Consider the following 21,670-nt stretch of genomic DNA (forward strand, 5'->3'; position numbering starts at 1 on the left):
TGCCTTGTGCAAGATAGATATTAAAAAGGGTTTGAAAGAATAAAGTTAATACAATAAATGTTTATCCATGGTTCTTTACTTTCTGATCATCAGTAAAAGACAATATATCTACCTAAGCAATTAGATTGTTTTCTATATCAAAAATCATTATACTTTAATAAAGGTGCTTTGTTTAGGTTGTGGCTCCACTTTGGACTAAAGAAATTTTAAGATGTCAGATATGGCTATAAGTGAATACAATTTTTAACAAGGTTAAAATTTAATTGAAACAAAGGATTCCTTCACTAAAAGAACTCTGAAAATGCATGAGATTCTTTAACTGATAGAATTAAACTATTTCTAACTGGGAATTACTTCTCAGGTTTTCTCTACTTAGCTGGTATCTGAAATAATCGATATGTACCTGTCTACACAGTGGTCCTCTGGGCAATTATTATCCAAAGAGACAGAAATGTATCCCTGCCTCCAACATACCTACCTCCTTCCTTTCCTCCTTGCTTCCTTTTTGACACACTTTTTGCTTCTTATCTCTAATCCTTCATGTATCTCAAACTTGTCATTGGGGTGTATGGGGGACACATTGCTATTTAGGAATAAATTGATTATGGACCTTTATTCTGAGTGTTATTTGAGACTGTACTTCAAAGTTTATTTCTGACCCACAGAGGAGAAGAATGATCAGTAAGTCTCATTTATTTGCTCTGATCCCTCCTGAAAAGTACTGAGATAACTCTTCAAACATCCTTGCTGGTCTCATGGCCCACACCCTATATACTCCTCCTGAACATGACTGAAGAATTAGGCGTCATTTGTCCATCTGTCATCATTTTGTTCCAGGTAGTATTATCTTTGTTACAGCTGAGGAAAATTTTTGGTAAGTGACTCTGGATAAATGACTCTCCCAATTTATCCTAGTAGAAAAACTTGGCAAATATATTCTACTTTTTCTTTTTTCCAAATTGATATGAGATTGCTAATAGAAACATTTATGTAAATGATACATATTAGCAGCTGACCTTGAAGAATAAAGCATTTCCCACATATAGACAAATCTCCACTTGGCACTTTACTGTGATAATGATCCAGAACAGGTGTTAATTCTCAATTTGCAGGTTCATTTTGGATCTATTAAAGTTTAGAAGTTGAGCATTTCTCTCATGTGATTCCAGTTTTTACTATTTTTATCTATATAGTGGGTTGATGTTCTCTTGCTTCCAAAGAACATATGCTCCACAATGGTAATATGATCCATGTCATATTCAGTATTATATAAACAATCTTACTCTTGAAGCATTTGCCTACAAGTGTGATATATTCTTAGCTCCCCTCATTTTCCAAGTTCATTTAGATGACAAAGTGTGGATTTCTTCTCAATGCTTTTACTTTTTTCCCCATGTACTTTTAAAGTTTGTACGTATTTCTTGTGCTGCAGTCTCAAGAGCATTTATTTCCAACCACATGGATAGATGTATTGCTACCTATTTGACTCTTTTGCTTTGTTTTCTACAAGGGAGGGAGTAATCCAAAAGCAAAGTATAATTAGTCATAAAAGCTTTATCAAAATGGAAGTAAATCATATATTCATAAATACATTGTCGCACTTTGAAATGACCAACAGTAGGCACTAGTCTTTTTATAAATACAATGATAAACATTTTTTTAAGCTGTTTTACAAATCTTTTATTGCTTCAATAAGAGAGTGGATGCCAGAATGCTTTCTTTTTTCTGAATTTCATTTTATTTATTTTTTATACAGGAGGTTCTTATTTGTTATCTATTTTATACATGTTAGTGTATATATGTCAATCCCAATCTCCCAATTCATCCTACCACCACCAGACCCCCCACCACTTTCCCCCATTGGTGCCCATACGTTTGTTCTCTACATCTGTGTCTCTATTTCTGCCCTGCAAACCAGTTCATCTGTACCGTTTTTCTAGGTTCCACATATATGCGTTAATTTACGATATTTGTTTTTCTCTTTCTGACTTACTTCACTATGTATGACAGTCTCTAGATCCATCCACGTCTCTACAAATGACCCATTTTCATTCCTTTTTATGGCTGAGTAATATTCCATTGTATATATGTACCACATCTTCTTTATCCATTCATCTGTCAATGGGCATTTAGGTTGCTTCCATGACCTGGCTATTGTAAATAGTGCTGCAATGAACGTTGTGGTGCATGTGTATATTTGAATTATGGTTTTCTCTGGGTATATGCCCCAGAATGCTTTTCTTTTTAAAAACTTATCAATTTGAACAACTACTTTGAGTCACTACTTTTATTCTTTGTCTTTGTTTTCCAAGTTTTGTCACCCAAACTTGGCAAACATCATATTCATGTATATGAATATATTTGTATACACACACATTTAAGTTGAAAGCCTCAATTCCTCATTAAACCTTGTGCCCAGGCTCCTGTTAAAAAGAGGTAAAATGGTGAGAAGCTAAAAATCAGGGAAAACATTAGTAAATCTCAATTGACAACTTCCTTGTTATTATGAATTAAAGCAGACATTTTAAGGCAAAATCAATCACCTTGCTAAAGCTTCCACTAAGCTACAGACTCAGATATTTACAAGAAAATAAATAACAAAAAGCCCCATACACATGTCAATATGGTTTAATGACAAGCTAGCTAAGGAGTTGTGTTTTGTTATTTCAGGTAACTTTCCATTCAGGAATAGTTAATATTTCAATGATTAAAATTTCAGGTGTTTAAAACTAACTTCAAGCAGGCTCATTGTTACACTGAAGCTGAATTCTTCAGGTTCTTGTCTTTAAATTACTATACAAATCCATCACAGTCACATTCAAGCTATTAATTTAAAAACCATTTAACATTTGTTACCTAAGTAAATACAATTACTATACTCTACGTCATTCGATTTTATTTTTCTGTGTAGGAGCTGTCCTCTTTTGTGAGAATCCAGTCCCAGTTTCCTTATTATTCTGAAGAAATGAAACAGCTTCTGGTAGACAGTAATTTTCTATTTGAGGAGGGGATTCCTGCATAAGAAAATCAGTAATGTATTACATTTTCAAGCAGTACACATTCTGGGCAGCAGCTTCTTCTATATTAACTCCCGAGTCATCTGGTATCAGTTTATTAAAGTCACAAAAGAGATGTGCAGCTTCTTTTTTTTTTTAAAGAAGATGTTGGGGGTAGGAGTTTATTTATTTATTTATTTTTGCTGTGTTGGGTCTTCGTTTCTGTGCGAGGGCTTTCTCTAATTGTGGCAAGCGGGGACCACTCTTCATCGCTGTGCGCGGGCCTCTCACCATCGCGGCCTCTCCTGTTGCGGAGCACAGGCTCCAGACGCGCAGGCTCAGTAGTTGTGGCTCATGGGCCTAGTTGCTCCGCAGCATGTGGGATCCTCCCAGAGCAGGGCTCGACCCCGTGTCCCCTGCATCAGCAGGCAGACTCTCAAACACTGCACCACCAGGGAAGCTCCTGTGCAGCTTCTTTAAATAAAGGTACAGAATGACCAGGTAGCACTTTTGCTCCTCCTGACTGAAGATGGCATTTGAATCCTGCTTCTCGGGACCTAGGAACATGTGAAGTAATCTTCCACCTGCTAAATGCTCCCTCAACAATGCGCGATTCTTGTCTTTGCTGGATTTTTTCCCTCCATCTCATTGCTGCCAGTGCTACTTTTCGTTGCTGTACATTGATTCCAGTCAAAACATCAAGTATGGAACTGCTTCCCCGTTCTTAGCCTTCTGGCATGAAGCGCCCAGCAGTCCTGCAAGCTTCAAGGTAGGAGCAATAAAGCACCCACTTCCCAGCTGCCACTGAGGGTAAATACTTCTCGTTTTGATGTGGATGCCCTAAAACAGTGTGTGTACAGTTAGGATCAAAGCGCTGCTTCTCAATCACTAATCCACCTAGTTTTTCAATCAGATGACAATAATCAATACGTTCTTGAGGATTCAGAGATGACAGCTGAAATACGTACTGTTTTTTTAAGTCTTCGTGAGTCTCCTTTACCGTTATCATCTTTTCTCTAGGGTGTGGAGCCACAGGTGGGTTGGCTAGGGGGAAGGCAATACCTGGAGCTTGAGGCGTAGGGATCAGGGGGCTGTCTTTTATTGGAGTTTCCAGTTCTTCAGAGATCGGGTGTTTGGGGGCTTCAGTCACACATGTGTTCCCAGGATCACAGCCTGTTCAGCAATTTCTGAATCATGTAAAGGCTCCTGGAAAGGAGAATCCTCCAATTTTTTAACGTCAACCTGAAGCTCAGAGTATTGCGTGGGACAACTAGGCCACCACAAATTGCTGGCAAGTCTCGCTCTCTCTTCCCTGGCTGTGGCGTCATCCCAGATGATCTGTTCATTCTGGGAGGGCTCTGTGTTGACATCAGTTTGGCGAGACTGCCTCAGTGCCTTCAGGACTCTACTTTGTCGGCTGTGGGCAGAGCGAGTGCGGTCAGGGTTTGAAGAGGCACTATTAGAACCGTTTCTTGAGAGGGAAGTCCTCTGCCCTTGGGGTTTCACTACTGAAGTTGCAGACATTATCTCCAGCAGCTGCTTTGAAGTTCTCTCTCATCTCCAAGGTCTGTGTCAGAGCTCCTTTAGTCATTCCTTCCATTTCCACTTGAATTTACTGATTCTTTATTACTGGTGGTCATATTGTCTATATCATTTTCTTCTATGGGCAAATGGTCTGGCTCGTCATCCTTCATTGTTGAATCAGCTGAGGTTATTACAAAGTCTGCCATCTTGCACTGCACTGATATCCAAGCTCATTTTGGGACTAAGAGTATGTGGATAAAGAGAAAAAGTTTTTAAAGGAGGCTATTTTTCTTTCTTTTTCTTTAAAATTGAAGTGTAGTGGAGTTACAAGGTTGTTGTGTTTCAGTTGTACAGCAAAGTGATTTCAGGTGTACAGCAAAGTGTATATATATAATACATATGTATATAAATACATATATATATATATATTCTTACTCAGATTCCTTCCCCTTATAGGTTATTACAAAATATTGAGTATAGTTCCCTGTGCTATACAGTAGGTCCTTGTTGGTTATCTATTTTATATATAGTAGTGTGTGCATGTTAACCCCATACTCCTAAATTATCCCTCCCTCTGCTTCTCCTTTGGTAACCATAAGTTTGTTTTCTATGTCTGAGGGTCTATTTCTGTTTTGTAAATAAGTTAATTTGTATCATTTTTTTAGATTCCACATATAAGCTATGTCATATGATATTTTTCTTTGGCTTACTTCACTTAGTATAATAATCTCTAGGTCCATCCATGTTGCTGCAAATGGCATTATTTCATTATTTTTTATTCTGAGTAATATTCCATTGTATATATGTACCACATCTTCTTTATCCATTCATCTGTCGATGGACATTTAGGTTGCTTCCATGTTGTGACTATTGTAAATAGTGCTGCAATGAACACTGGGATGCATGTATCTTTTCAAACTATGGTTTTCTTCAGATATATGCCCAGGATTGAGATTGCTAGATCCTATAGTAACATGTAAAAGAATGAAATTAGCACATTCTCCAACACACAAAAATAATCTCAAAATGGGTTAAAAACCTAAGTGTAAGGCTGGATACTATAAAACTCCTAGAGGAAAACATAGGCAGAACACTAACATAAATTGCAGCAATATCTTTTTGGACCCATCTCCTAAAGTAATGGAAATAAAAACAAAAATAAACAAATGGACCTAATTAAACTTAAAGCCAAGGAAACCATAAACAAAATGAAAAGACAACCTACAGAAAATATTTGCAAACAATGTGACTGACAGGGATTAATTTCCAAAATATACGAACAGCTAATACAGCTCAATATCAAAAAAACAAACAACCGAATCAAAAAATGGGCAGAATATCTACATAGATACTTCTCCAGAGAAGACATACAGATGGCCAACAGGCACATGAAAAAATGCTCAACATTGCTACTTATTAGAGAAATGCAAATCAAATCTACAATGAGGTATCACCTCACAAAAAGCCTACAGACAAAAAATGCTGGAGAGATTGTGGAGAAAAGGGAATCCTCCTACAATGTTGGTGGGAATGTAAATTGGTACAGCCATTATGGAAAACAGTATGGAGTTTCCTTAAAAAACTTTTTAAAAAAGAGGCTATTTTTCAAGATGAATCATGGAAAACATAATAAAGTTACCTGGTGAATCTTCAAAATGTTGGAAACTGGAACTCTAACTAGAGTTAATGAGAGAATTTTTTGACCCAATATGAGACAAACTGAAGTATAAGGATGTTATATTGGAAATACAGCATATTGGAAATGTGATTATCAAGCAGAATAGAATTAGAAGTGATTACTGTATATGACAAAGCCAAGAATATTAACATACAGATATCAAGTCTACAAGTCTACAATGAATATAAGTAAAAAACATAAATGAAATAATTTGATGCAGAAGTGAACAATTTAAATATGGTTATTTTAGTTTGCAATGAAATATTTGGGTACTTGAAATAGTCTCACATATTTTGCTATTTTAAATATTTTTGAATCAAATAAGGGTTTACCATTTAATTAAAAGTATATGAGAAATGGTTTCTGCAAGAGAAACAAAACAAGAAGTAAAGCTATTAAGAGCCTACTGTGTGCCAGATACTCCTTTAGAAATTTTTACATTAATTTTTCTAGTTAATCCTCACAAATAGCCCGACAGGGAAAAATACTGTCATTTCGCAGATAAAGCAATTGAAAATTTGAAAAGTTTGATTAACATAACTGAATGCACACAAGCACTGAGCAGAGGATTCAAACTCATCTCTTTCTTATTCTACCATTTCAAATTCTTTCCAGAGGAATTCCACTGACATCCAGTTGTATAGAAATATATGTGCTTGCTTGTAGGAAGGATCTGAACCTGCATTAAGAAACAGTCTAAAACTATTTCAGTTGGAGCAGCCATGAGGCAGAGATATTAGATTTTTCATAGTAATTAATTACAGTGGGAGGAAGAGCTGCTATGTTAGAGTAGATTGAGTTCAATAAAAGCTGTTCATGGCAGAGAAAGCAGAAATGGTTCGGGAATAAGCCTGCAGAGACACCATAAGTACTTTTTTCCTCACACATTTGACTCCTAAATAAGAGCTCTCACTGAAATGATAAAGTCTGAAGACCAGGTAAAGCTTAGTGTCTGAGGAACAGGGAGCAGATGCAAAATCCAGTTTTCACATGCTTTCACAATTAAACAATGAAAAAGGTACATTTTGGAAAGATATGTTTGCTCCCTTGTTTTAATTAAAGACAGCAAGTGCAGAAATACCTTGAATTCTGAGATCCTAAGAGAGCCAAAATAGCCTGAAGGCCTTTTCTACCATAACGATGCTTATAAAAAAATAAGCATGAGAGTTATGAGGTTAATAGAGAAAAAAGTGTTCAATGATAAGCAGTGAATATCAGAAAATTGATTATAAAACAAAGCTTTCCAAAGGTCCTACCTCAGGGAGTGGGAGGAAGGTATTGACTTAAATAGGGCTAATGTCACGAATTCATCTTCCACCCACTATGCAACTGGCACCTAGTTTAATGGGAGATGATTTTTCCATCCACCTACCTATCTCATGGATAAGCAAGAAATTATTTGGAGAACATGTTTTAGAATTAGAACATTTGTGAAATTTCATTTATGATAAGTTTGGAATTCTCTAGTAATGTTAAAGATTTTCATCTGCTTGAACAAGAATTTCCATTCCTAGTTATATGTACTACAGGGAAACTCATGCACATATGCATGAGGAAAAATATACCTGATAGTGAACAACAGAAAACTACTTAAATGACTATCAGCAGGACAGTGGGTATTTATATGGTGGAATACCTTATAGCAGGTAAAATGAATGAGCTAAGCCATTTCTAACAAAATAGTTGAATCTGAAAAAAGTTAGTGAAAAAATTAAGTGGTGATATATATTAGAAAATGTTAAATGTGCAAAATGATATTCTACATTATTTATAGATATGTTTTGTAAAAATTATATATTTATAATTTACATTATTTATAATGTATAATTTACCTCACTTGTAGATATATATATATAATATTATATATGAACACAGATTTCCTTGAGGAGTGAATTTACCTCTGGATGAGGCATATATAGAATTAAGGAAGATATAAAGGGATCGCAACTTTGTAAATGCTGTGTGTGTGTGTGTGTGTGTGTGTGTGTGTGTGTGTGTGTGGCATAAGTTGCACTCTTTGAGAAGTAAATTCTGATTCAGAATTTAGTGTTCAGGGTGTGTATTAAGGAGTGTCCTTGGGAGGCTTTTTTACCCCAGAATGAATCAATCATTAGTTATTGGCCACTCCAGAAGGACCTGTCTTGCAGAGAGCAAATAAACTGAAGCTGAGGCAATTCGTAGGAAATTGACAGCTAAAGACTCTCAACTAACAGCTCCCCAGGCAGCAGTTGGGTCAATGAATTCTTCTTTTGAAGGGGATCTGGGCACAATTAGATAAAGCAAGTCAAAAGACAAATGAGTAATTAAACTGCAAATAAATATGTGCAAAGAATATGGCTAACAAAGGATTAATATCCTTAGTACTTAAAGATTTCTTGCAGCTCATGAGAAAAAAGTAAATCAAACAATCTATTGGAAAAATGAACAGCAGACATAAACAGACTTTCTCCATACAGACATATTCACATGCACAAAAACAGGCAAATGACTACTCAGTGAATGAAAAGATGATATATCTCTTAAGGTCAAAGAAATACAAATTAAAACCAGAATTAAAAATCTCTGTTTAATAATAGCAAAGATACTTTTTGTTACCAAAGAGATGTGAAATACCTTATATGATCTATTGATAAAAATGACTTAAAATGTATGAGGAAGAGTTTAACACTATACATCAGAACTTTTTTTAAAAGCTTATTGTTTTTGATCCAGAAATTTCCCTTCCAAAAATACAGCCAAAGTATACTGACGTATCTGCACAGAGACTATTTGATCAAATTTTAAAGTATAAACAAACACTGGAAATGAATAACCAAAATCTCTAACACTCCGAAACTTTAAATTATTCTAGAGCCACACAATAGAACAATATGCAATCCTTTAAAAATAATATATCTCTTTTGTTATGTAAAATGAAAACCTGAATATATAGTAAATAATGAGAAGAAAACACTGTATATAATGCCACTATTTATGTTTTCTCTCTTTATATAAATATTCATTCGACTAACACACACTCATACACAAGACACACACACACACTATGCCTGTTTATATGTAAAATCTCATTGCAAGCACACATTACAAGTAACACTATTTGTTATGGGAAGAAGGGTTAAGAAGCTCAGAGTAAGGGAGAGAAGACTTACTTTTCAAATGTGTAATGTTCAATTATTTTCCCTATGAATTCATCGTGCATTCAGAATCTCTTGGGTTTTCCAATGATCAACAAATAAATGAAAACAAAACAAAAACAATGTGAAAGAAATAGGCCAGAATCCAAATAATTTTTTTCTTATAGTGGCAAGATTTTTATGTTGTTATTTTTTGCAGTGGATATATTATATGAACATATAAGAATGTACTTATGAAAGATGAATCTATTTTTCAAATATAAGGAATTTTACAGTTTGGGGTATTAGAGAGGGAACATCAAGGCTTTGCCTAAGTTTTATGATTTTGTAAATTTTATTTCAAAACATTTTTTATATCACTGTAGGTATTTAGAATTTTTTAAATGCAAATTAATAAATGTTTATAAAATACAGATGCCCCCCAAAAAAGAGAAATGCAAACTTTTCTAAACGTCGACCAAAAGAAAATGACTAAAGAATTAATAGTTTTGTTGATATCGTCTTTTGATGTGCATATGTGTTAGTTATACTCATTTTTACATTTTTGGTATATAATCCACCATGAACATTTCCATGTTCCTTATATTTTTTGCTCATAAAGTAATTAATATTTGAGTTTCTATTTTAATATAATTATATTTTTGTTTTCTATTTTATAAAAAGAAATTATTTTGTCTTTTGCACTAAGCTGCTCATATTTAAGAATATTAAGAATATTCTTCAGAATATATTTTATGTGCCCTTACATATTAAAAATATATTGCATGTGTTCCAAAAGAAGTTACCCCTGCCATTTATTTTTTAATATTTTTTATTAAAGTATAGTTGACTTCAATATTATATTAGTTTCAGGTGTACAACATTATTAAAGTATAGCTGACGTCAATATTATATTAGTTTCAGGTGTACAACATAGTGATTTGATATTTTTATACATTGAAAGATGATCTCCACAATGAGTTTATTTACCATCATTCACAGCACAAATTTATTACAAATTATTGACTGTATTATCTGTGCTTTGCCTTACATCCATGTGACTTATTCATTTTATAACTGGATGTTTGTACTTCTTAATCCTCTTCATCTATTTCACCCATCCCCCTAACCCCAGCCCTCTAGCACCACAAGTTTTTTCTCTGTAGCTGTGAGGCTGGATCCATTTTATTATGTTTGTTTGTTTTGTTTTTTAGATTCCACATATAAGTGAAATCATATAGTACTTGTCTTTCTCTGTCTGACTTATTTTACTTAGCATAATACCCTGTTGGCCCATCCATGTTGTCACAATAGCAAGATTTCATTCTTTTTTATGGCTGAGTAATATTCCATAGTACAGATACATCACACCTTCTTTATCCATTCATCTCTCAATGTACACTTAGGTTACTTCCATATCTTGACTATTGTAAATAATGCTGCAATAAACACTGGAGTGAATATATCTTTTTGAATTAGTGTTTTCATTTTCTTGGGAAAAATACTCAGGAGTGGAATTGCTGGATTGTATGGTAGTTCTATTTTTAATTTTCTGAGGAATCTCCATACTGTTTTCAGTAGTGACTGCACCAATTTACATTCCCGCCAACAGTGCATGAAGGTTCCCTTTTCTCTGCATTCTTACCAACACTTGTTATTTGTTATCTTTTGGATAATAGCCATTCAGACAAGTGTGAGGTGATATCTCATTGTGGTTCTGATTTGCATATCTCTGATGATTAGTGATGTTGAGCATCCTTTAATGTGCCTGCTGACCATCTGCCTGTCTTCTCTGGAAAATATCTATTCAGATCATCTGCCCATTTTTAATTTTTTTTTATATTGAGTTTTATGAGTTCCTTGTTCATTAGATATTAACCACTTATCAAATATATTGTTTGCAAATATCTTCTCCCATTTAGTAGGTGGCCTTTTTCTTTTTCTTGATAGTTTTCATCACTGTGCAAAGTCTTTTTAGTTTGATGTATGTAGTCCCATTGGTTTATTTTTGCCTTTCTGGCCTCTGCATGAGAAAACAAAGCCAAAAAAATATTGCTAAGACAGATGTCAAAGAGGGTACTGCTTATGTTTTATTCTAGGAATTTTATGGTTTCAGGTCTCACATTTAAGTCTTTAATCCATTTTGAGTTTATTTTCATGTATGGTGTAAGAAAGTGGCCCAGTTTCATTCTTTTGATTGGAGTGGTCCAGTTTTCCCAGTACCATTTATTGAAGGAACTGTCTTTTCCCCACTGTATATTCTTGGCTCCTTCCTGTCGATTAATTGTGTATATCAGTGTGGGTTATTTTTTGTTCTCTATTCTGTTCCATTGATCTATGTGTCTGGTTTGTTTGTTTTGCCAGAACAGTACTGCTTTGCTTACTATAGCTTTGTAAATACAGTCTGAAAACACAGAGCATGCTGCCTCCAAGTTTGCTCTTATTTCTCAAGATTGTTTTGGCTATTCAGGGTCTTTGTGTTTCTATACACATTTTAGAATTATTTATTCTAGTTCTGTGAAAAATGCCATTGGTATTTTGTTAGGGATTGCATTAACTATGTAGATTGCTTTGGGTAGCATGGATATTTTACATGTATTAATTTTTCTGATTCAAGAGCATAGTATATCCACTTATTTGTGACATCTTTGATTTCTTTTATCAATGTCTTATAGGTTTTCAAGTACAAGTCTTTTACCTCCTTAATTAGATTTATTCCTAGGTTTTTTTTTGTTTTGTTTTGTTGCGGTATGTGGGCCTCTCACTGTTGTGGCCTCTCCCGTTGCGGAGCACAGGCTCCGGACGTGCAGGCCCAGCGGCCATGGCTCACAGGCCCAGCCGCTCTGCCGCACGTGGGATCCTCCCGGACCGGGGCACAAACCCACGTCCCCTGCATCGGCAGGCGGACCCTCAACCACTGCTCCACCAAGGAAGCCCTGATCTTTTCTATTGTTTTCATAATCTCTATTTTTTCTGCTCTGATCTGGTTTGTTTCTTTCCTTCACTAACTTTGGGTTGTGTTTGTTCTTTTTCTAGATTAGATTGTCTATTTGAGATTTTTCTTGTTTTTTGAGGTAGGCTTGTATTGCTGTAAATTTCCCTCTGAGAACTGCTTTTGCTGTGTCTGATTTTGGATCATTTTGTTTCCATTTTCACTTGTCTCCAGTTACTTTTTGATTTCCTCTTTGATTTGTTCAGTAACCCATTGTTTGTTTAGTAGCACATTGTTTGCCATTCACATGCTTGTTTTTTGCAGTTTTATTTTTTCTTGTAGTTGATTTCTAGTCTCATAGTGTTGTTGCCAGAAAAGGATGCTTAATATGATTTCAGACTTCTTAAATTTATTGAGACTGTTTTGTGGTCTAAGAAGTGAACTATCCTGGAGAATGTTTTGTGTGCACTTGAAAATAATGCATATTCTGTTGCTTTTGGATGGGATGTGCTATATATATTAAGTTCATCTGGTTTAATATGTCATTTAAGCCACGGTTTTCTTATTGATTTTATGTCTGGATGATCTGTTCATTGATGTAAGTGGGGTTTTAAAGTCCCCTACTAATATTGTGTTACTGTCAATTTATCCCTTTATGTTTGTTAATATTTGCTTTATGTATTTAAGTCCTCTTATGTTGGATGCATATATATTTACAATTGTTATATCTTCTTGGATTGATCCCTTTATCATTATGTAATGTCCTTCTTTGTCTCTTATTACAGTCTTTGTTTTAAAGTCCATTTTGTCTGATATAACTATTGCCACCATGGCTTTCTTTTCATTTTCATTTCCATGGAATACATTTTTCCATCCCCTCATTTTCAGCCTTTATGTTTAGATCTGAAGTGAGTCTCTTGTAGGCAGCATACATATGATCTGTTTTTTTTCTTTTTAATCCATTCAACCACTTTATGTCTTTTAATCGGAGCGTTTAGTCCATTATATTTAAAGTGATTATTGATAGGTATATACTTCTTGCCATTTTCTTAATTGCTCTTTGGTTATTTTTGTATTGATTTTTGTGCCTTTCTTCTTATATTTTTCTCTCTTCCTTTGTGATTTGTTGACTATCTTTAGTGTTATGTTTGGATTCTTTCTCTGTTTTGTGTGTGTATCTATTATAGGTTTATGGTTTGTGGTTACCATTTGTTTCTTATGTAAATATATACATATACCTATGATTATTTTAAGTTGATGATCTCTTAAATCTGAACACATTCTAACAACTCTGCATTTTTATTCCCCCTGACATTTAATCTTGTAACATTGTTTTTTACATCTTTTATTTTGTGTATCTTTTGAAGTGTCTTGATGTGGACCTCCTTGATCTAGTTCATCTTGTTTGGGACTCTCTATGCTTCCTGGATGTGGATTTCTGCTTTATTTCCCTGGTTAGGGATGTTTACAGCTATTATTTCTTCAATTAATTTATCTGCCCTTTTCTCTCTTCTCCTCTGGGACTCCTATAATGCAAATGTTAATATGCTTGATGTTATTTTAGAGGTCTCTTAAACCATCCTCATTTTTTAAATTCTTTATTCTTTTTTCTGTTCAGCTTGAGTGATTTCCATTACTCTTACAGTTTGCTGATCCATTCCTTTGTATCATCTAATCTAGTGTTCATTTCTTTTAGTGTATTTTTTAGTTCATTTATTGTATTCTTCAACTCTAATTGTTTCTTTTATACTTTCTAACTCTTTCTTCAAGTTCTCATTGTGGTTCTCCATTTTTTCCCAGTGACAATCTTTATAACCATTGCTCTTTATCAGGTAAAGCACTTACCTTTGTATTACTAACTTTTTTTTTTCTTGGATTTTGTCTTGTTCATTCGTTTGGAACAAATTCTTCTATCTTCTCATTTTGTTTGACTTCCTGTGTATATTTCTATGAAATAGGCAAAACTTTTACCTCTCCTAGTCTTTAGGTATGGCCTTGTGTAGGAATATCCCTATGTAAACTGCTGTGTCCAGTGGCTTTGGATGGAGGGCTGAAGTTGGAATGGGTGTGGGCCAGGGCTTTTCTCAGAGCACACCAGGGGCCACTGTCTTGTTGGGTGGTCTAGACATGGTCCCAGGTACATCCTAAGACTTTTCCCTGGGTGCACCTGGGGCTGACAACTGGTTGGAGTGCTAAAGCTGGAGCCAGGCATGGGCCAGGGGGCATGCTAGGGTGGTCTTGCCAGGCCACCTAGAGCACCAGGTGCATTTCAATCAGCTGCCTCTGCACTGGAACTCAAAATAAGTAAGTTTGTGTGCAAGCCCTTTAAAAGCAGAGTCTTGGTTTCCTACTACCCTCTGGCTCTCCGTTTCATAAAACCTAGTGGTTTTCAAAGCCTGTTATGGGGGCTCATCTTCCCAGTGCTAGTTCCCATGGCTGATGGGCACAATGTGGGGCTTGAACCCTTCCCTTCTTAGGGATGACCTCTGAGTTTGTAATATACCCTCTCACTTATGGGTTGCCATGCTGGGCATATGGGTTCTGACTAAATTGCATCTCTGTCCCTCCAACCCTCCCCAATGTGCTTTTTCTTTATTTCCTTAATTGTAGGAGAGCTGTTCTGCTAGTTTTATGGTCATTCTCAGAGAAAGTTGTTCTACATGTAGTTGTAGCCTTGGTGCTCATGGGAGGAGGTGAGCTCAGGATCTTCCTACCCTGCCATCTTGATCCCACCTCTCTATCTCTGCCACTGAATGACAACCTCCTGGAAATAGTAGCATAAGCTAACTATACATGATTGTAATTGCTTGAGAAATGGCCTAGAAAATTCAGCTTTCTGTACCTAGATTTTTCCATTCATATATATTGACATAAGTGTGATAAACATGAAGGAAGTACACCATTTCAAAGGGCACACACTATTCCATTTAGGGCATAAAATAATTATGGAACTAATCTTCTATAAATTTTTTTCTAATGTGAACAATATTGCAATTTTACAAATGCCTTTTTATCCATGTACAAATGGTATTTGTATGATAAATTTTTTTTAAACATCTTTATTGGAGTATAATTGCTTTCCAATGGTGTGTTAGTTTCTGCTTTGTAACAAAGTGAATCAGCTATACATATACATATATCCCCATATCTCCTCCCTCTTGCGTCTCCCTCCTACCCTCTCTATCCCACCCCTGTAGGTGGTCGCAAAGCACGGAGCTGATCTCCCTGTGCTATGCGGCTGCTTCCCACTAGCTGTCTATTTAATATTTGGTAGTGTATATATGACCATGCCACATTCTCACTTTGTCCCAGCTTACCCTTCCAACTCCCTGTGTCCTCAAGTCCATTCTCTATGTCTGCCTCTTTATTCCTGTTCTGGCCCTAGGTTCATGACCTTTTTTTTTTTATTTTTTTTAGATAGCATATTTATGTGTCAGCATACAGTATTTGTTTTTCTCTTTCTGACTTACTTCACTCTGTATGACAGAGTCTAGGTCCATACAACTCACTACAGATAACTCAATTTCATTTCTTCTTATGGCTGAGTAATATTCCATTGTATATATGTGCCACATCTTCTTTATCCATTCATCTGTCAATGGACACTTGGGTTGCTTCCATGTCCTGGCTATTATAAATAGAGATGCAATGAACATTGTGATACATGACTCTTTTTGAATTATGGTTTTCTCAGGGTATATGCCCAGTAGTGGGATTGCAGGGTCGTACGGTAGTTCTATTTTTAGTTTTTAAGGAACTTCCATACTGTTCTCCATAGTGGCTGTATCAATTTACCTTCCCACCAACACTGCAAGAGGGTTCCCTTTTCTCCACACCCTCTACAAAATTTACTGTTTGTAGATTTTTTGATGATGGCCATTCTGACCAGTGTGAGGTGATACCTCATTGGAGTTTGGATTTGCATTTCTCTAATGATTAGTGATGTTGAGCATCCTTTCATGTATTTGTTGTAATGTCAGAATATCTTCTTTGGAGAAATGTCTATTTAGGTCTTCTGCCCATTTTAGGATTGGGTTGTTTGTTTTTTTTGATACTGAGCTGCATGAGCTGCTTATATATTTTAGAGATTAATCCTTTGTCAGTTGCTTCATTTACAAACATTTTCTCCCATTCCAGGGTTGTCTTTTTACCTTGTTTATGGTTCCCTTTGCTGTGCAAAAGCTTCTAAGTTTAATTAGGTGCCATTTATTTATTTTTGTTTTAATTTTCATTCCTCTAGGAGGTGGCTCAAAAAGGATCATGCTGTGATTTATGTCATAGAGTGTTCTGCCTATGTTTTTCTCTAAGAGTTTTATAGGATCTGGCCTTACATTTAGGTCTTTAATCCATTTTGAGTTTATTTTTGTGTATGGTGTTAGGGAGTGCTCTAATTTCATTCTTTTATATGTAGCTGTCCAATTTTTCCAGCACCACTTATTGAAGAGGCTGTCTTTTCTCCATTGTATATTCCTGCCTCCTTTATCAAAAATAAGGTGGCCATATGTGCGTGGGTTTATCTCTGGGCTTTCTATCCTCTTCCATTTATCTATATTTCTGTTTCTGTGCCAGTACTATACTCTCTTGATTACTGTAGCTTTCTAGTATAGTCTGGAATCCAGGCGCCTGATTCCTTCAACTCCGTTTTTCTTTCTCAAGATTGCTTTGGCTATTCGGGGTCTTTTGTGTTTCCATACAAATTGTGAAATTTTTTGTTCTAGTTCTGTGAAAAATGCCATTGGTAGTTTGATAGGGATTGCATTGAATCTGTAGATTGCTTTGGGTAGTATAGTCATTTTCACAATGTTGATCATTCTAATCCAAGAACATGGTATATCTCTCTATCTGTATGTATCATCTTTAATTTCTTTCATCAGTGTCTTATAGTTTTCTGCATACAGGTCTTTTGTCTCCTTAGGTAGTTTTATTCCTAGGTAGTTTATTCTTTTTGTTACAATGGTAAATGGGAGTGTTTCCTTAATTTCTCTTTCAGATTTTTCATCATTAGTGTATAGGAATGCAAGAGATTTCTGTGCATTAATTTTGTATCCTGCTACTTTACCAAATTCATTGACTAGCTCTAGTAGTTTTCTGGTAGCATCTCCAGGATTCTCTTTGTATAGGATCATGTCATCTGCAAACAGTGACAGCTTTACTTCTTGTTTTCTGATTGGATTCCTTTTATTTCTTTTTCTTCTCTGATTGCTGTGGCTAAAACTTCCAAGAGGGGGCTTCCCTGGTGGTACAGTAGGGGAGAGTCCGCCTGCCAATGCAGGGTACATGGGTTCGTGCCCCAGTCCGGGAGGATCCCACATGCCGTGGAGTGGCTGGGCCCATGAGCCATGGCCGCTGAGCCTGCGTGTCTGGAGCCTGCGTGTCCAGAGCCTGTGCTCTGCAATGGGAGAGGCCACAACAGTGAGAGGCCCGTGTACCGCAAAAAAAAACAACAACAAAAAAAACACACAAAACTTCCAAGAGTATGCTGAATAATAGTGGTGAGAGTGGACAACCTTGTCTTGTTCCTGATCTTAGTGGAAATGGTTTCAGTTTTTCACCATTGAGAACAGTGTTGGCTGTGGGTTTGTCATATATGGCCTTTATTATGTTGAGGTAAGTTCCCTCCATGCCTACTTTCTGGAGGGTGTTTTTTATCATAAATGTGTGTTGAATTTTGTCAAAAGCTTTTTCTGCATCTATTGCAATGATCATATTGTTTTTCTCCTTCAATTTGTTAATATGGTTTATCACATTGACTTATTTGCATATATTGACGAATCTTTGCATTCCTGGGATAATCCCCACTTGATCATGGTGTATGATCCTTTTATTGTGCTGTTAGATTCTGCTTGCTAGTATTTTGTTGAGGATTTTTGCATGTATGTTCATCAGTGATACTGGCCTGTAGTTTTCTTTCTTTGTGACACCTTTGCCTGGTTTTGCTATTAGGATGATGGTGGCCTCGTAGAATGAGTTTGGGAGTGTTCCTTCCTCTGCTATATTTTGGAAGTTTGAGAAGGGTAGCTGTTAGCTCTTCTCCAAATGTTTGATAGAATTCGCCTGTGAAGCCATCTGGTCCTGGGCTTTTGTTTGTTGGAAGATTTTTCATCACAGACTCAATTTCAGTGCTTGTGATTGGTCTGTTTATATTTTCTATTTCTTCCTGGTTCAGTCTCAGAAGGCTGTGCTTTTATAAGAATTTGCCCATTTCTTCCAGGTTGTCCATTTTATTGGCATATAGTTGCTTGTAGTAATCTCTTATGATCCTTTGTATTTCTGAAGTGTCAGTTGCTACTTCTCCTTTTTCATCTCTTTTTTTTTTTTTTTTTTTTTTTGCGGTATGTGGGCCTCTCACTGTTGTGGCCTCTCCCGTTGCAGAGCACAGGCTCTGGACATGGAGGCTCAGCGGCCATGACTCACGGGCCTAGCCACTCCGCAGCACGTGGGATCTTCCCAGACCGGGGCAAGAACCCATGTCCCCAACATCGGCAGGCGGACTCTGAACCACCGTGCCACCAGGGAAGCCCCTCATTTCTAATTCTATTGCTTTGAGTCTTCTCCCTGTTTTTCTTGATGAGTTGGCTAATGTTTTATCAATTTTGTTTATGTTCTCAAAGAAGCAGCTTTTAGTTTTATAGATCTTTGCTATCATTTCTTTCATTTCTTTTTCATTTCTTTCTCATCTTATCTTTATGATTTCTTTCCTTCTGCTAACTTTGGGCTTTTTTGTTCTTTCTCTAATTGCTTTAGGTGTAAGGTTAGGTTGTTTATTTGAGATCTTTCTTGTTTCTTAAGGTAGGATTGTATTGCTACAAACTTCCCTTTTGGAACTGGTTTTGCTGCATCCCATAGGTTTTTGGGTCGTTGTGTTTTCATTATCATTTGTTTCTAGGTAGTTTTTTATTTCCTCAGTAATCTCCTGGTTATTTAATAATGTATTGTTTAACCTTCATGTGTTTGTATTTTTTAGAGATTCTTTTCCTGTAATTGATATCTAGTCTCATAGCACTGCAGTTAGAAAAGATACTTGATATGATTTCAATTTTCTTATATCTATCGAGGCTTGATTTGTGACCCAAGATATGGTCTATCCTGGAGAATGTTCCATGAGCACTTGTAAAGAAGATGTATTCTGTTGTTTTTGGACGGAATGTTCTATAAACATTAATTAAGTCCATCTTCTTTAATGTTTCATTTAAAGCTTTTGTTTCCTCATTTATTTTCATTTTGGATGATCTGTCCACTGGTGAAAGTGGGGTGTTAAAGTCCCCTACTATGATTGTGTTACTGTCAATTTTCCCTTTTATGGTGGTTAGCATTTGCCTTAGGTATTGAGGTCCCCTATGTTGGGTGCATAAATAATTACAGTTGTTATTCTTTATCTTGGATTGATCCCTTGTTCACTATGTTGTGTCCTTCTTTGTCTCTTGTAGTAGTCTTTATTTTAAAATCTATTTTCTCTGATACGAGAATTGCTATTCCAGCTTTCTTTTGATTTCCATTTGCATGGAATATCTTTTTCCATCCCCTCACTTTCAGTCTGTATGTGTCCCTAGGTCTGAAGTGGCTCTCTTGTAGACAGCAGTTATATGGGTCTTGTTCTTGTATCCATTCAGCCGGCCTATGTCTTTTGGTTGGAGCATTTAATCCATTTACGTTTAAGGTAATTATCGATATGTTTGTTCCTATTACCATTTTCTTCATTGTTTTGGGTTTGTTATTGTAGGTCTTTTCCTTCTCTTGTGTTCCCTGCCCAGCGGAATTCCTTTAGCATTTGTTGTAAAGCTGGTTTGGTGGTGCTGAATTCTCTTCGCTTTTGCTTGTCTGTAAAGGTTTTAATTTCTCCATTGAATCTGAATGAAATCCTTGGTGTGTAAAGTAATCTTGGTTGTAGGTTCTTCCCTTTCATCACTTTAAATATGTCCTGCCACTCCCTTCTGGCTTGCAGAGTTTCTGCTGAAAGATCAGCTGTTAACCTTATGGGAATTCCCTTGTATGTTATTTGTTGTTTTTCCCTTGCTGCTTTTAATATTTTTTCTTTGTATTTAAGTTTTGATAGTTTGATTAATATGTGTCTTGGCGTGTTTCTCCTTGGATTTATCTTATATGGGACTCTCTGTGCTTCCTGCACTTGATTGACTATTTCCTTTCCCATATTAGGGAAGTTTTCCACTATAATCTCTTGAAATATTTTCTCAGTCCCTTTCTTTTTCTCTTTTTCTTCTGGGACCCCTATAATTCTAATGTTGGTGCATTTAATGTTGTCCCAGAGGTCTCTGAGACTGTCCTCAAGTTGTTTCATTCTTTTTTCTTTATTCTGCTCTGCAGTAGTTATTTCCACTACTTTATCTTCCAGGTCACTTATCCATCCTTCTGCCTCCATTTTTCTGCTATTGATTCCTTCTAGAGAATTTTTAATTTCATTTATTGTGTTGTTCATCATTGCTTTTTTGCTCTTTAGTTCTTCCAGGTCCTTGTTAAATGTTTCTTGTATTTTCTCCATTCAATTTCCAAGATTTTTGATCATCTTTACTATCATTCCTCTGAATTCTTTTTCAGGTAAACTGCCAGTTTCCTCTTCATTTGTTTGATATGATGGGTTTTTACCTTGCTCCTTCATCTGCTGTGTGTTTTTCTGTTTTCTCATGTTGCTTAACTTACTGTTTTGGGGGTCTCCTTTTCACAGGCTGCAGGTTCGTACTTCCCATAGTATTTGATATCTGCCCCTAGTGGCTAAGGTTGGTTCAGTGGGTTGTGTAGGCTTCCTGGTGGAGGGGACTCGTGCCTGTGTTCTGGTGGATGAGGCTGGATTTTGTCTTTCTGGTTGGCAGGACTGCGTCCAGTGGTGTGTTTTGGGGTGCCTATGACTTAATTATGATTTTAGGCAGGATCTCTGATAATGGGTGGGGTTGTGTTCCTGTCTTGCTATTTGTTTGGCATAGGGTGTCCACCACTGCAGCTTGCTGGTCGTTGAGTGGAGCTGGGTCTTAGCGTTGAGTTAAAGATCTCTGGGAGAGCTTTTGCCATTTGATATTACATGGAGCTGGGAGGTCTCTGGTGGACCAATGTCCTGAACTCGGCTCTCACACCTCAGTGGTACAGGCCTGACACTCAGCTAGAGCACCAAGACCTTGTCAGCCACATAGCTTGGTTTAACAATATATGTATATTTAATTTCTATTGATATAGCAAATTTTATTGCAAAAATTGTCATTAATTAACACTTTTAGTTATAGGTGTGAGGGCATCTTCTTTTAAATACATTCAACAAAATTTTATACAATTGTACATTTTGTTAGATTTGATAGTGGAAGAAAAATGAAATTTCGTGTTTTGAATTTATATTTATTTGGATAAATTAGGGCATCTCATTACATAGCTATTAGCCATTTGAATTTTTATTGACTTCACTTTTTATATTCTATGTTTATAT

At 36.1% G+C, this 21,670-nt stretch overlaps 1 pseudogene; it reads right to left on the minus strand.

The window, feature by feature from the left end:
• Positions 1-868: 868 nt before the first annotated feature.
• The window catches only part of LOC111183574 (DNA topoisomerase 2-binding protein 1 pseudogene), a 114,527-nt pseudogene continuing 93,725 nt past the window's right edge, over positions 869-21,670 (minus strand).

This window comes from Delphinapterus leucas, chromosome 16, assembly GCF_059928025.1.
Source record: "Delphinapterus leucas isolate spDelLeu-1000000601 "Yukka" chromosome 16, BTC_Dleu_Yukka2, whole genome shotgun sequence".
In the NCBI taxonomy this organism is placed as follows: domain Eukaryota; kingdom Metazoa; phylum Chordata; class Mammalia; order Artiodactyla; family Monodontidae; genus Delphinapterus; species Delphinapterus leucas.